Below are 15,545 nucleotides of genomic sequence, written 5' to 3' on the forward strand. Positions count from 1 at the left end.
TAGGTGGGGAGGAAGAGCGGAGGAGAAAATTAACAAAGGAACAGGTGTAATGGAAAGTACATGGATGTGAATGGAAAGTACATTAGGTTTCTTATTGCAGTCAGCTGCAAATGGTCAAATGAATACAGAGCTGCTAAATATTTGGCTGGAGATTGGCAAGCCATAGAATTATCTCCCAGTGACAGACCGGAGCATGAATTGAGTGGAAAATTACAGATACCAATTAGAAAGGTGTCCTGTGTATTTATTTATCAAGGTCTTTTAACATTACCTTTGCTTAAATAATTGAACTAATTTGAGAAATAAAACTTTGGAATGTGGGGTTATCTAGCTGAACGGGTGTTCAACGGCATTTGTTAAAAATGAAATGTAAAAAAATTAGACTACTTAGAGCTCCTTCATGCGTTTGTACAGATTAACCATAGGGCACTCACAAAGGTACATGTGGCCTTTTTATACCTCCATATGTCTCAGTAGGAAATCAGGATTTGTGCTATATTAGAGTCCGTGCACACTGCATCTTTTTAAGGCAGATTCCGCTTCGAACCCATGTGAAAAAGTACTAAGAAAACACTGCAAAGAATGAACATAATTCACAGCAATGTCAAAACAACTGGCTGTGCATATACATATGCTGTCTCTTTTCACTTTATTTAAACAGCTTCGAAAGTCTTCCCGCAGTTTGTGCTTGGAAGCCACTACTATTTTATATGTAGAGTGCAGGAAAAAGACGCCAGTAGGTGGTAGCAAAAGTCATCAAAAAATAAGTCACAAAAGATGCTTCACAAAAAATGTTGCATTTTGCCAAAGTGTCTTTGCCACGGAAAACTTGGTAGGTGTGCCAGGTCTAAAAGATGTCGTGAGCACATACTTTTACAGAGGTTTCAAAAGCAGGAAAAAAATGAAGCACAAAGGGCACTCTGGTAGAGGAGTATCTATAATATAACTGGAGATGTGCCCTTCTGTTTGAAACCTCCGGGGCATGGCAGTCGTCGCTTGGAGCAATGTTGGTTGGAGCATCAGCTGCTTCACCTACGGGGATGGGAGAAAAGAGAAAGAGAAGTAGATAGAGAGAGAGATAGAGACTATTTTGTGAAACATTCAAATGCACCATCAACAGTGCGCACACAGTGGGCATAGTTGACTATGAACTTTATTCTCTCCACCAGCACTGGGTTTCAGTCACAGGGCCAGAGCCAGTTCAGTCACCGCTCGGAGTATACAGTGCGGCCGCTGTAACCGCACCCCCGACACTGACTGACACTGGCTCTACATTGAAGCTCAGCTGTCAGTCAGGGCCAGGGGTGTGATTACAGCTGCTGCTCTGTATACTCAGAACAGTGACTGAACCGGCGCCACCCCCTGCGCCCTCGACTGAGACCAAATGCTGGTGGGAATAAAGTTAATTTTCTCACTGCTGCATAGGCTGGTTTCACACTTGCGTTGGGCCAAGCTGTTCATATGGGATGGATGGGGGAGCCGGCAATTGTTCAGGACCCCCCAGGTGGACACAATTTGGTCATGGTGAGTAGTGGAACTCCTGCATAAAGGGGCCTTGGTGGACCTGTGGGTAGTAATTATGAATACCCTTTGTCAAGAAGAACCCAAAATAGTCACTGAAGTAACTTGAAACTGTCAAAATAATTTTCAATTTAAATATCAACTATTGAAAATCTGTCATTGTTTTTCAATAGGTGTTCAACAGAAAAAAAAAGCTATTGAAACTGGCCTGAACAAAAATTAGGTTACTATTAACTTATTTTTTTTGTTGCACAACCTTTGGAGTTAATCACTGCAAACAAATGATTTCAGTAATTCTCATTTAAACTTCTGCACCGGTCCACAGGTATATTGGCAAACTGAAAAACTTTCAAAGAGACTAGAGGTGAACGCAAAGGTTAAGGTATATCAGTGTCTAGCAGTTAATGCAGTAAAAAAAAGAAAATTTATAAAAAGGAACAATACTATTAAGATAGGTAAGACAAAAAGAAAGGAGACGTGTGTTGTGAGTCTCAGAAGTGGGACTGCACTGGATCAGGGTCACCGGACATACAGCAAACCTACACAAACATATTAAAATGAATGGGCAACCTGGTAGCTCCGTGGTTAACATTTTAGCTTTGAAGCCCTGGGTTCAAATCCCACCAAAGACAATATCTGCAAGGAGTTTCTATATTCTCTCCGTGATTGCGTGGGTTTCCTCAGAGTTCTTCGATTTCCTCCCACGCGCCAAAGACATACTGATAGGGAATTTAGATTGTGAGCCCCAAAGGGGACTTTGATAATGTCTGTAAAGCGTTGTGGAATTAATGGTGCTATAAAAGTAAGTAAAATAAAAAAAATAAAGCCTTGAGGTGCTAATGTCTTCAAAGTGTATATTCAGACACTTTTCATTTTGAGCAATTTTCATAGTGTACGAAGGATGTCTTACAGAGGTTGAAGCACATTATCAGATGCACAGCAAAGGATACCAAACACAGCAAAATATGGGTGACTTGCCCTTCTGTTGCGGCCAACTGGACAACCTGTAAGTTGCACATTACTAATATAAAAATATATTAGACTAGTGAAAAATATACACACATTTGCAGAGAAGAGGTTTATTGCTATCAGCAGAACATTACAAATTATTGATAGCTTGAAGGGACTGTTTTACTGGATGGAAGGACATGTCATGCTATTATGAAAAAATTCTACCTTCAAATTTACAATATACCGAATGTTTCACATAAATTTTCAACTGAGCTGTCATGTGTGTGTGTGTGTGTGAGCAGGTACCAGGATGTAAGTAACGGTCGGAGGCAGAACAAGGGTTAACTAGATGGGTATTTCCTGAAGGAACTACAGATAGTGCTTTGGAATGGTGCCAGGGCTGCCCCTGCAAGACTTTCGCACTTGGGTGCCCCTCAGGCGGTCCGATTTGGTAGGCGGAGTCACTCTGGGTCTGATTTGGTGGGTTGGGTCAATCTGGGTCAGATTTGGTGGGCAGGGTCACTCTGGGTCCGATTTGGCGGGCGGGGTCACTCTGGGTCTGATTTGGCAGGCGGGGCCACTCTGGGTCCGATTTGGCGGGCGGGGCCACTCTGGGTCCGATTTGGCGGGCGGTGCCACTCTGGGTCCGATTTGGCGGGCGGCGCCACTTTGGGTCCGATTTGGCGGGTGGCGCCACTCTGGGTCCGATTTGGCGGGCGGCGCCACTCTGGGTCCAATTTGGTGGGCGGCGCCTCTCTGGGTCCAATTTGGCGGGCGGGGCCACTCTGGGTCCGATTTGGCGAGCGGGGCCACTCTTGGTCCGATTTGGCGGGCGGCGCCACTCTGGGTCCGATTTGGCTGGCGGGGCCACTCTGGGTCCGATTTGGTGGGCGGGGCCACTCTGGGTCCGATTTCGTGGGCGAGGCCACTCGGGGTCCGATTTGGTGGGCTGCGCACCTCGGGATCCGATTTGGTGGGCAGGTCACTTTAAGAGTTGATATTATCTGGCAAAACTGTGTCTTGGTAGAGTTCGTAGGCGTTGGCATAGTAACTGAGTCTGACTGTGCATATCAATGAGCTAATCAGCCAGGTGGCAGTTGGCAGTTATTTTTAGAAATTGCCTCAGAAATCAGGCCCATTATAAACGTATGGGAAAATTTCCCTATTGAAATGCATTGAAACACTTTTTTCAAACACAAATTGCGCCAAAACTACAAATCCGATCGACACGAAAAATACTTAGCACACCTCTTGGGGACGCTGGCTTCGAAATAACACCTCACTGGAGTCTGTGAGTGAAGCGGTTCGGGCCGCATTAACCGCGGACTGAATAATAAGAACTAGATGGGTATTTCCTGAAGGAACTACAGATAGTGCTTTGGAATGGTGCCAGGGCTGCCCCTGCAAGACTTTCACACTTGGGTGCCCCTCAGGCGGTCCGATTTGGTAGGCGGAGTCACTCTGGGTCTGATTTGGTGGGTTGGGTCAATCTGGGTCAGATTTGGTGGGCAGGGTCACTCTGGGTCCGATTTGGCGGGCGGCGCCACTCTGGGTCCGATTTGGTGGGCGGCGCCACTCTGGGTCCGATTTGGCGGGCGGTGCCACTCTGGGTCCGATTTGGCGGGCGGCGCCACTTTGGGTCCGATTTGGCGGGCGGCGCCACTCTGGGTCCGATTTGGCGGGCGGCGCCACTCTGGGTCCAATTTGGTGGGCGGCGCCTCTCTGGGTCCAATTTGGCGGGCGGGGCCACTCTGGGTCCGATTTGGCGAGCGGGGCCACTCTTGGTCCGATTTGGCGGGCGGCGCCACTCTGGGTCCGATTTGGCTGGCGGGGCCACTCTGGGTCCGATTTGGTGGGCGGGGCCACTCTGGGTCCGATTTCGTGGGCGAGGCCACTCGGGGTCCGATTTGGTGGGCTGCGCACCTCGGGATCCGATTTGGTGGGCAGGTCACTTTAAGAGTTGATATTATCTGGCAAAACTGTGTCTTGGTAGAGTTCGTAGGCGTTGGCATAGTAACTGAGTCTGACTGTGCATATCAATGAGCTAATCAGCCAGGTGGCAGTTGGCAGTTATTTTTAGAAATTGCCTCAGAAATCAGGCCCATTATAAACGTATGGGAAAATTTCCCTATTGAAATGCATTGAAACACTTTTTTCAAACACAAATTGCGCCAAAACTACAAATCCGATCGACACGAAAAATACTTAGCACACCTCTTGGGGACGCTGGCTTCGAAATAACACCTCACTGGAGTCTGTGAGTGAAGCGGTTCGGGCCGCATTAACCGCGGACTGAATAATAAGAACTAGATGGGTATTTCCTGAAGGAACTACAGATAGTGCTTTGGAATGGTGCCAGGGCTGCCCCTGCAAGACTTTCACACTTGGGTGCCCCTCAGGCGGTCCGATTTGGTAGGCGGAGTCACTCTGGGTCTGATTTGGTGGGTTGGGTCAATCTGGGTCAGATTTGGTGGGCAGGGTCACTCTGGGTCCGATTTGGCGGGCGGCGCCACTCTGGGTCCGATTTGGTGGGCGGCGCCACTCTGGGTCCGATTCGGCGGGCGGCGCCACTCTGGGTCCGATTTGGCGGGCGGCGCCACTCTGGGTCCGATTTGGCGGGCGGCGCCACTCTGGGTCCTATTTGGCGGGCGGCGCCACTCTGGGTCCGATTTGGCGGGCGGCCTAGTGCTTTGGAATTGTGCTGTGCTATCACTTTAAGAGCTGATATTATCTGGCAAAACTGTGCTGGTGTGGTCATGTACAGTTCGCAGGCGTTGGCATAGTAACTGGGCCTGACTGCGCATATCAATGAGCTAATCAGCCAGGTGGCAGGTACATTTCAAATTGCCTCAGAAACCCGGCCATTATAACCTATGTGAAAATTTCCCTATTGAAATGCATTACAATGAGGGGAAAAAAAAAATTTCAAACGCAAATTGCGCCAAAACTACAAATCTGATCGACACGAAAAATACTTAGCACACCTCTTGGGGACGCTGGCTTCGAAATGACACCTCACTGGAGTCTGTGAGTGAAGCGGTTCGGGCCGCATTACGTGAATAATAATAAGTTATCCACGATGGAATAACAGTATAGTGCTTTGTTCCAAAGCACTATAACAAGGAATTTTAATGAAACAGAGTTACTCCACGCAGGGAGAGGGCAAATGGGGGGATAAGGATAATAAAACGGTGTTTGGTGGACATAGGTATAGCAGGGGCAATAGAGGGTTGAGGAATGTACAAAGGTATCAAACTTATCAGTCCGGCGGTGTTGAGGATCAGTCTCTGTGAAGATAGCGGTGGCATTCCGGCCTGAACGCTTGAAGAATCCGGCGTTGTCCTGGTCAGAGATGGGTCCTGGGTTCCGGGGTCAGCAAGGGTCCTGGAATGTCCTTCGGGTCCACGATGGGTCACGATGGAGAGAGAGCAGTCCTTTTTAAGTGTCGGCACAACGCTAATACATGTGGGAGAGTCTATGTACGATGGCTGCACTCTGTTCATGGCCGGGATCTCGAGTCTAGAACTGCGCACCCTGTGGTCTGGTGATGGGGAGGGCTCACTCACGCTCGGTGACTCTGCGGGAGTGGATGTCAGGGATCTTAGTAGACGTCTCTTCCTACAGTCTCCGGTAAATCTCCATAGGCCTCTCTGACTTAAGCCTAATTTGTCCTACTGTTCAGCACAGGAGGGCTCTCACTCTGCCTTCGCACACTACAGCTTCCCACCAACCCGAGTCCCTGTTCCCCTCTTATACCCTTCACGCCCCCTGATCTCAAGTTCAAAGGTCTGTTCGGGGCACTAAACTCTTCCCCCTGCAACTTGAGTGACAGCTCTGATGGTTCCGGATTCATCCCGGGCAAGGCACGCTGAGGCTGGCTCTCCTTCTTACATGTGCATGAAGAATTACTCAATTTTGGGATATTACATGATTTGTGTCCTGCATTTCAACCCCAGGAGTACAAAAGATTTGATGGTCCCTCGTGAAGCCTTTTTATAAATTTACCCCTGAGGTCTGCAGCCCATTCTTCAGCTATCATTGCATCTAAGATAAAAGTGGGACTCGTCAATAAAGAGGAAAGCCCTTCATCCCAGTTTCCATTGCTGTCTTGCTCCACGCAGTGATATCCTTTGAGAGTGGCGGTATGATATTAATAGAAAATCTCTAGCTGGACATCAGGCTTGTTATATTTTTAGTTATTTATTAAGCAATGACAGCACAGTGGCTTGCAGTCTCGCAAGTCTGTAAATGATATCAGGTGTCCTTTATAATTAACAAGTTCCACAGTGTCCTTGCAGCAGGAACTACCACAATGTAGTGCATGTACAATAGATCTTAAGTTTAAAGCTGTAAAACTGACAATATAGGTCTTAGTTTAAAAAAAATGTGTGCACTCTTCCTTATATTATCAGTGCTATTATGGCAGGTCACATTTCTACATAACCATTCCCATATCTGTAATCTGAGAGTAGGCATTCTTATCATATGTTACCTTGCTAGAGGTCAGGGGCACTTTCCATCTAGCACACCTGCAGAAAATATATTGCTAAAAATCCCATTGAGCTTAATAGATGAGGTAACGTGGACAATAGATAGATATGATTGCCGAAAATGATGACTTGACTCATGTGAACGAAACCAGATTGTTGACAGGAGTTTTTATGTGGAGCATTATATCACTTTATCAAATGAACTTATATGTTTACCACAATGTTAACGAGCTGATAACACATTTATTACTGCTATAACGTGCAGGTGGATGAGTAAAGGTCTTGTAGGGAGAAATCTGATGTATTCAAGGCATGTGTGAGAACATATTAACCTGGAAATGTAACTTAGGAATGTAATACCATCCACTCCCCATATCTAAAAACTCACAAAAACATATACTAAAGCAAACACGTCCTTTTGACTATTTCATGTAAATTTCACAAATCTAAAGATGTAACAACTCCTTATGTAAGGATTTATCAAGAGTTATATTGGTACATATAAGTATGATAGGCTAACTGTAATATTACAAACAGTACTTTAAAATAACTGAAAAGTGAAATAAATAGAAATATAGAAAAGTTTGAATAATAATAATAATTTTATTTCTATAGCGGCAACATATTCCGCAGCACGTTACATTTTAGAATAGCCTTTTTTTCCCAGTTTAAAAAAATTAAAAATAAACAAATTTGGTATTGCTAGAAAAAGTCTGATATCTCAGAATAAAAAGGAATTAACCAATATGGTCAATGTAGTTAGAAGAACAAAATAAATAAAAAACTAAACTTGCCATTTTTCAAACACCTCACTAAAATTGAAATAAAGAGCTATCAAAACCCGAAAATGGTATCAATGAAAAACTTGTCTCACCCCTTGAAAACAAGGCCAAACATAGCTCCAATTATAATGACTTTCGGTAAAGTCTTTTATCTAAATTTTAGATCTTTAAAAGAGGACGTTACGTAAAAATTTGCCTTATCTCAGTTTTTCGCAGTTTTTAAGAGTTCTGCTTGAAGTAATTTCTGGTCATCTGATGGACACATGTACAGTTAATGAAGCTAATTTTGTTAAAAGTTCTACATCCCAGTGTCCATCATATGCCAGGGCAGAGTTTTATCCACAGGAAGTAAGTTAGGAAAGTTCCCATTGAATGACAGCAAGGAGAGGTCCTGAATCCCAAAAGGAATTGATGCATAAAGTTTTTTTTGGAGACTAGGAGAACTTTATTATTATACAGTGAATAATAATTAGACATAAGCAAATCAATTTGATGCAAATCGGATTAATGTGGAATTATTAGAAATTCACTGAACCTGGCAAATTTGAAAAATTTTTTACTCACTTTGTGTGGATCACTTTAAGTGATCACCACCATTTTATGCATTGCAGAAGATTGCATCAGCCAGAGAAGGCTTACATGAACTCAGGAGTGGCGATGGTTGTATTGCTGCCACTGCAGTTCACTTACCCATTTTTTGCATTTATACAGAAACAGGCTGTCATGATTCCACCACTCACTGAGTCCTTGAGACGCTATGAATGACAGCTCTTCCGCTCTATGGGATCAAGGGCTTGCTGAGCTGTCAGGATTGCTGAATGACAGCTGAGCCACCCAAGCTGAAGCAGAGGGGTAAGTATTGTGAATAACAGCTCAGCCATCCTATCTGGTTAGGTCTGTGGGATATCCTTCGGGTGTCATTCATTCTGGCTAATTACAGGGCTATTTAGCTCTCTGACAATGGCCAGATCATTGCCAATTGTAGCTTTGCTCAAGTGGTCTGCTCTTCCTCTGTGCTCTGAGTTGCATTCTGATCACTGCTGCGGACCTTGGATTTACCTTGATGATCTATTTGACTTATCTTTTTGCTTTGATCCGCTATATTCCTGATAGCATGACCTCGGACTGTGACCTGACTTTGCTTTTGTCTTTTTCCTTTGTTTATTATGAGCCCTATTGGTGCTGACTCGGACCTCTTGACTATACTGCCAGGAGTAGTGACTAGCGTCACATTGAGTAGTGACTAGCATAACACAGGTCACCGATATAGCAGAAAGAAAAAAAACATTTAACTCTGCAACTGCCTCACAAAGTGTGCATGTCACAAAGTACTGATTTTTTCCATATCTAGTATATTAGACAGTTTTGACAAACATAGCAACAACACCAATACTGTGACCTGTTGCCGGTGTTAATTATAGCATTGATCTATCTTTCCTTGGTCCTTTTTAGGAAATGAGGAATTGTGTTAAAAAATACAAAAGGCAAGTAAAAACAGACATTTAACTGTGTGACAATCTGCCTCACAGAGAGTGCAGGCCACAAACTGCTGATTTTTTTGCACACCCTTTTTGTTTGCCAAATTTGACATTTGTAGAAACCACAACAATGCTGTGGCCTGATGGCAATGTTGCTTTATGAGTATGCAGTGAGCCTAGCATTTCATGTTTGGTGTTTTTTGGGAAGGGGGAGGATTGTGGTTCAAAACAGTGACAAAAGTTAATTCTAGTGTAGTAAAATAATGTATGATAAAAGAAAAAATGACAATGGTAAAAATGAGTGATGGGCGGACCCGTGGATGTTCTGGTCTGTGTGGTTCAGCCGAACTTTAAAAAAACAATTCAGTTCAGGTATCAAAACGGTACCCAAACTAGAACCTGAACCCCATTCAAATGACTGGCTCAAACAGCCAGCATTTCCCAAGTTGTCATCTGTGTGACAGAATTGGAAACATCAGCTCTGATCAGCGGTGTGACGACCCAGCATTTCTTCTTAATAATGCCAGACGTAAATTCAGTACATACAAAGTCATAGACTAGTATCTTTATGTTGAGTTTTCAGTTTATTTTTATTGTAACTTATTGTCTGCTATCTTTACGAGGTAGGGACACAGGGTCATTGAACAATGGACGTTTGCTTAATTTGTTGATTGACCATTGCGTGGGTCCTGTGGCTTGTTGACCTGCAAAACAGAGAAGAACAAACTATGCAGATTGATTAAATACTAATCTCATCACACCTTCCTCTTTACTTCTGGATGATGGCTTGACAGATAACAGTTGTGAACTATATAAAGGAGAGTCCAGAGAATTTACAAACCTCAGCCAGGAAATTTCTACAGGATATTAGCTTAGGGGACTATGACACCTGCTGGAAGAAGACAGATCTGCTCTATTGACCATTGCTGAAACCTCAGTGATGTCTTGAAGAATCCAGGTTGGGACAATCAGGTCACCTGGCCACACACCTCACTGTTCTCGGTCAGCTTTCTAAGCTTGTCGTTACCTTCTCTCTGTGCTTTCCACAAGTGGGGTTAGTCAACCCTGGAAGCCCCAAAGTCGCAGCTGCTATTATCTTAGAGAGACAACGGAAGGGTGAGACTCTGTAATTTAGCACCATCTTGGGTATTTTTTCCTGGGACTGTTCTATGTATTACTGTCTGTTCGTGGTTCAATAAAGTATTGCCACACTGCTTTACCCTCACCCTGTGTTGTCTAAGTAGTACTATGCCAATGGTAAAGGGAGAGCAGACTATCAGTGGGATGATCCCTGGTCAATGTGGTCTTGAACTAGCGGACTAGAGCACCGCTGACCCCGTGTCTCCACAAGAGGTAAGATTTTCGTTACGGTTTCCACGCTGTCACTTTACTGTTTGGGTTCACCCATCTCTAGCAAAGAACAAGGTAATGTAATAGAAAAAATGTGGGAGCAACAAGTAGTAGCACCATCACCTGCACCAGCCATCTGGGTAGGAGCACTGCAAAACGCTGTTCACAGTTGTCCACCTCTGCCTCCAGCAAGTGTATTAGTGGGGGGGATGTGGAGTGCTCTATGGCTATATGACACATCACTCATCTCAGTTACAGCAGGATTATTATTATATAGATGCAAGCAATTTATGCGGCACTCACCAGTTCAAGTGATATAGTAGTCCTTTTATTCCATAAAGTGGGTACAGGACATTAAAATGATGTGCTGGGTCCAGTTGTGTGGACCCATTGAAGGGTTGTTACGTGAAACGGCCATCGTCCACTCTGCCTCTCCCTGCATGCCTCCGTAACCTGTACATTATGTTAATGTCCTGTACCCACTGTATGGAATAAAAGGACTACTATATCACTTGAACTGGTGAGTGCCGCATCAATTCCTTGCATCTATATTTGAACATTGTATATTCTGTGAGGAGCATCTAAAACAGTTCACCCAGCCGCTGTAGCTCTATAGTGTAGAATCTATTCATCCTTCCATGGATCATTACTACGTTGTCTGGTGCCACTACTTTTCTTTTTGAACATTTCAGGATTATTATTATATTTTGCTTTTATATTATTATGCATTGCTTACATAGGGCCATCATATACTGCAGCGCTTTACAGACATTATCATCACTTGGGGGTGAATCTAAATCTCCTGTCAGTTAGTCTTTGGAATATGGGAGGAAACCCACACAAACATGTGAAGAACATACCATCTCCATGTAGATGTTGTTCTGGTGGAATTGAACCCAGGACCCCTGTGTTGTAAACCAGTGCTAACCACTGAGCCATCATGCTCCCCATATGATGTTATCGCTGACAGTGACACTGTCAGTTTCAGTTAGTATGAACTTTTGAATCCATCAATAGCACCTGTCTTTTCTGACCTCTAGTCCCTTAAGATATGAGTGATAAGGAAGATATGCTACAGGAACTTCTTCCAGTTGATGTATTGGATGGGATGCCCAGTCAACATTTGGACTTGGGTGAGATAGGGCCAGAGGAGATAGAGTGAATAATTTTCTCCATGTTTTAACTGTGTTGGTGGTGGTAGTAGCAGTGATACTGGCAGTGCTAACACACCTTTGTCACATTCTCCACGTCTTCCTCATTGTATATCCACAGTAGCTATAGGGCACAACAATATATTCAATGTCCTACAGGATGGCTCTTCGTCAGCTGTAATTGGGCAATTTAGTAAGTGACAATGCCAGAAACATCATGGATGCCATGTGTTTAAACAAAGTAACACATGCTGCCTACATAGCGCACATTCTCAATTTGACTGTACCACATTTTTAAACAACTATATCAACATGAACATGGTGGTGCTCATTGCCTGGAGAGTGTGTGGACACTTCTACCATTCTTATGTTTCAAAGAAAGGCCTCAAGGATTTGCAGCGACAGAGCAGTATAATTGAGCCCTCTCTGATTTGTGACATGGCAACATGATGGAATTCAATGCTAAGAATGTAAAGTAGAGAAGTGACTGATGATATAATGGGGCAGAGAAAGTGGTGCTTGTGTTACCTTGAGATCTTCTATTGGCAGGTGATGAGGGATGTATGTATCTTAGGGCTCATTAAGACGTCCATGGAAATCGGTTCTAAACTGGACTGCAATGCACGGAATGGCCACAGGTCTCCAGACCCAAGCGTGAAAGCTTCATAAAAATATATGAATCTGTTATGCTCAGGTCAGAAGATCCGCGACCAGTCCATGCATTTCGCTATGATCTTGGACCATCTTGCATGGATGTCTCAATGTGCCGCAACTGAGGCCAATTTAAGAGGCTAAAAGATGTTAGTAGGGTAAAATGAGTTTTTATGCCCTTTATTTTGCTCTTGTGACTGTTCCAAACAAAATGCAAGGTTCACTTGAAGAATTGAGCCATCCATGGCCTTCAGGTTTACTATGATCATCGCCAAAAATATACATAGAACTTATAGCGGTAATCTAGACACCTACTGTTTAGAAAAAGCATAGAGTATTTTGATACAATATTAAATTTGAATCTGAGAACCAATAATTGCTGCTACTCTGATGGTAGCCAAAATCATTAGTCTACCTATAAGAGGATAGATGGAAAATCCTGAAGACTTTCCTGAGAGCAGGTCATACAATTTTAAAAACATTATCTTAAAGAATTGGAAACTGACTTAAATTTTTTTGCTCTAAAATTATTCTAATAATTGTGACTCTCCTGCACTTAGTGACAAATTATTATTTGCAGATAGTCAACTCTTACTAGTCACATAAACCTAGATGGTTTCAAATATATACAAGGCAATGTGAGGGAATATATTGTATGTATCTACAGGAATCAGATTGCAATATAATAGAATGTGGGGCGATATCTAGTATTTGCTGAAAAAAAAACTGTTATCTGATTTGCGCCATCAAAAATAGTTTCTCTCTTCCAAAGAAGTTCTATGCAGGAAAGCGCACTTGTGCTAATTCACGGCTTGGAGGCATACGCATTCAGCAGCATTATGTTGACTTGGCTGTGATATATTTGGCTTTGCATACTGAAGCATATGTGCACTACGCAGGTTGTTTGGCAATCTTTTAAAAAAGAGAAAAAAAAAAGTTTCTTGACATCTGTCCTGCTGTCCTCTTGCGGTTACTCATGCCTGCCTGTCACATCTGTCCCTCAAGTTGCAAGTCTGAACGTAATCACAACGAGGTATTTTCTTAACAGTGGGGCTATAAAAATCTGCTCAATTGTCAATTTTCTGATGAAGAAAAAAACCTGTTTTCATCTCCAGCAGAATATTTTTATACATGGCAGTTGGAGCCGAAAATTATTTTGGCATTTCTAAATATTCTGATATCATTGGGAGAAAAGTTTACTATTTTTCCATCTTTGTCTTCATTTTCCTTTTATACAGCTAATTCAGATTTGCGAGAAGATAACGTTCTACGAGTAGTAAGAGTGCTCTACTATCAACATCTTCTAAATCCCAGTAAAACGTTTGGACTCTCAATTTTCATCTTAATTCCATAACTACCAGTGTAAATTATATCATATACAGAATGAGCGCTCAGAAGACAGCTAGCGCTCCATTGCCACCTATTGGTTAGGTGGCACAAAAGAGCCAAATTTCTTACTCCTCAAGGAGGAGCCTTACAGCCGGCGGTCTACCCAAGGCAAAACAGTATCCCATATACTGTATGAAGAATTTTTGAAATCTTACATATTAAAGAATCTCTCCTATCAAACTTTGCATCCTCTAATTATATTGCAGTCATCATATTATATAGCACTGTGCACTTACAATTGCTTATTTTGCCCTTCTACGCAGCTAATTCTTCTCTTTTCCATTCAGTCTATGTCATCACGTGATTAAGAACTGACTAGCTGAATCCCTCTAAGCTCTATGTAGAAACAGGAAGTCTCTTTTCCCTGCACGAGTCAGCATTGGAACTTCACTCCTACTAGGACAATCCCTTTAAACACTCTGAGATGTGGATTTTGGAGCAAATCCACATAAAAAAAACCTTTGTGTGAACATACCCTAATAAGATTGTATTAATCACAGATCCACCCAATATAAATATACGTGGTAATTATTACTGATATAAATAATAAATACATTACAAAAAGATCTATAATGACAAAGTAACTACATCTCCTACCCACCATGGCCAGGGTTCAAGATGCATACTTGTGGGACCCATAACTTGGAGTAAGGGGCGCCATACGCAACAAGTAGCTGTCAGTGATGGTTGTAACAATGGTCCAGCGGACAACTATCTTTCATTACTCCTTCATACACAATAGCGCTCTGGTTTTCTCCATGAGAAAAACATTGCAAGTCTTCAGTCTTTAAACATATGACCCAAACCCATTACCACACACTAGGGATGGGTAACACTCTATTCAATCACTAAACATACTGATCCGCTCAACAGTTATTAAGCTGCACGCTGAATCGAGAAGTGTTGTACTTTTTTAGATAAAAAGTTATAACTTTATTAAGACAAACAATACAAGAAATAAAACAATGCCTCAAAACCATAAAAATCAATTGTATAATGGCAGGTAGGCGTGGAAAGAATCCTAATGGTAGCGGAAAGCACCCAGGTAATAAAGACAATATTATATTTAATAAGCCGGCCAATAGAGCATGCTAAGAAAATATCTAAATAAAATTAAATTAAATTTGGCACATGTAGTTGTTATCTATGGTTTAGAATGTTATAAGTATGCTCCAAACCTGAATGTTAATCAAATAGTGAAAAGAGGGGCTATAAATTGTGCGATATTTTTTATAATAATTTAATACTCCCACATAGGTGCTTAAGAAGTGCTATACAAAGCCCATAATCAGGAACGCTAACCAATTTGATTAACAAACCATAGACATATATGCTGCAAGCAATGAGCCCAATATCTCTGTGCAGATGGAGTGAGCGGATGAACAATGATCACTACGCCTTTTAATAAATGCTGCACTCAGCCCTGAACCAACTTAATTCGGATTGCCCAATAAGAAGAAATTTGTTCAAACCTGCTACTGTAAACAGTACAGCGAAGGACCATATATGTGATCATGTAATGTGCACTGACCAAATATGCCAGATTAATATAACTGCAACGCAAAAAACTGCATGGACTAATTTATCCTACAAGATGAATAGAAACCACTATATATGACCCACATATACCAGCGCTAGAAAGATTTTCTAAACAGAGCAAATGCCAAGTTCAATACATACAATTCTTATCAGCGCTCGCAACTAAAGCTGAGAACTGCAACTGCAATGGTGCAGCCGCGGGCAATGCAAACATGCAAACTCGTGCATGCATATAACCAGCAG

At 42.7% G+C, this 15,545-nt stretch overlaps 1 long non-coding RNA gene across 2 annotated transcripts in view; it reads right to left on the reverse strand.

Annotated features, from left to right (window-relative positions):
• Positions 1–624: 624 nt before the first annotated feature.
• The window catches only part of LOC143810169 (uncharacterized), a 119,852-nt gene continuing 104,931 nt past the window's right edge, over positions 625–15,545 (reverse strand). Inside the window, exons 3-4 of one of the 2 annotated variants that reach the window (XR_013222684.1) lie at positions 1,416–1,564; positions 625–1,032 (exon numbers count right to left, since the gene is read on the reverse strand). This is a non-coding gene — a long non-coding RNA (uncharacterized LOC143810169). The remainder of the gene's footprint in view (positions 1,033–1,415; positions 1,565–15,545) is intronic. The other variant, XR_013222683.1, reaches the window with a different exon arrangement.

This window comes from Ranitomeya variabilis, chromosome 2 (genome assembly GCF_051348905.1).
Source record: "Ranitomeya variabilis isolate aRanVar5 chromosome 2, aRanVar5.hap1, whole genome shotgun sequence".
Lineage (NCBI taxonomy): Eukaryota > Metazoa > Chordata > Amphibia > Anura > Dendrobatidae > Ranitomeya > Ranitomeya variabilis.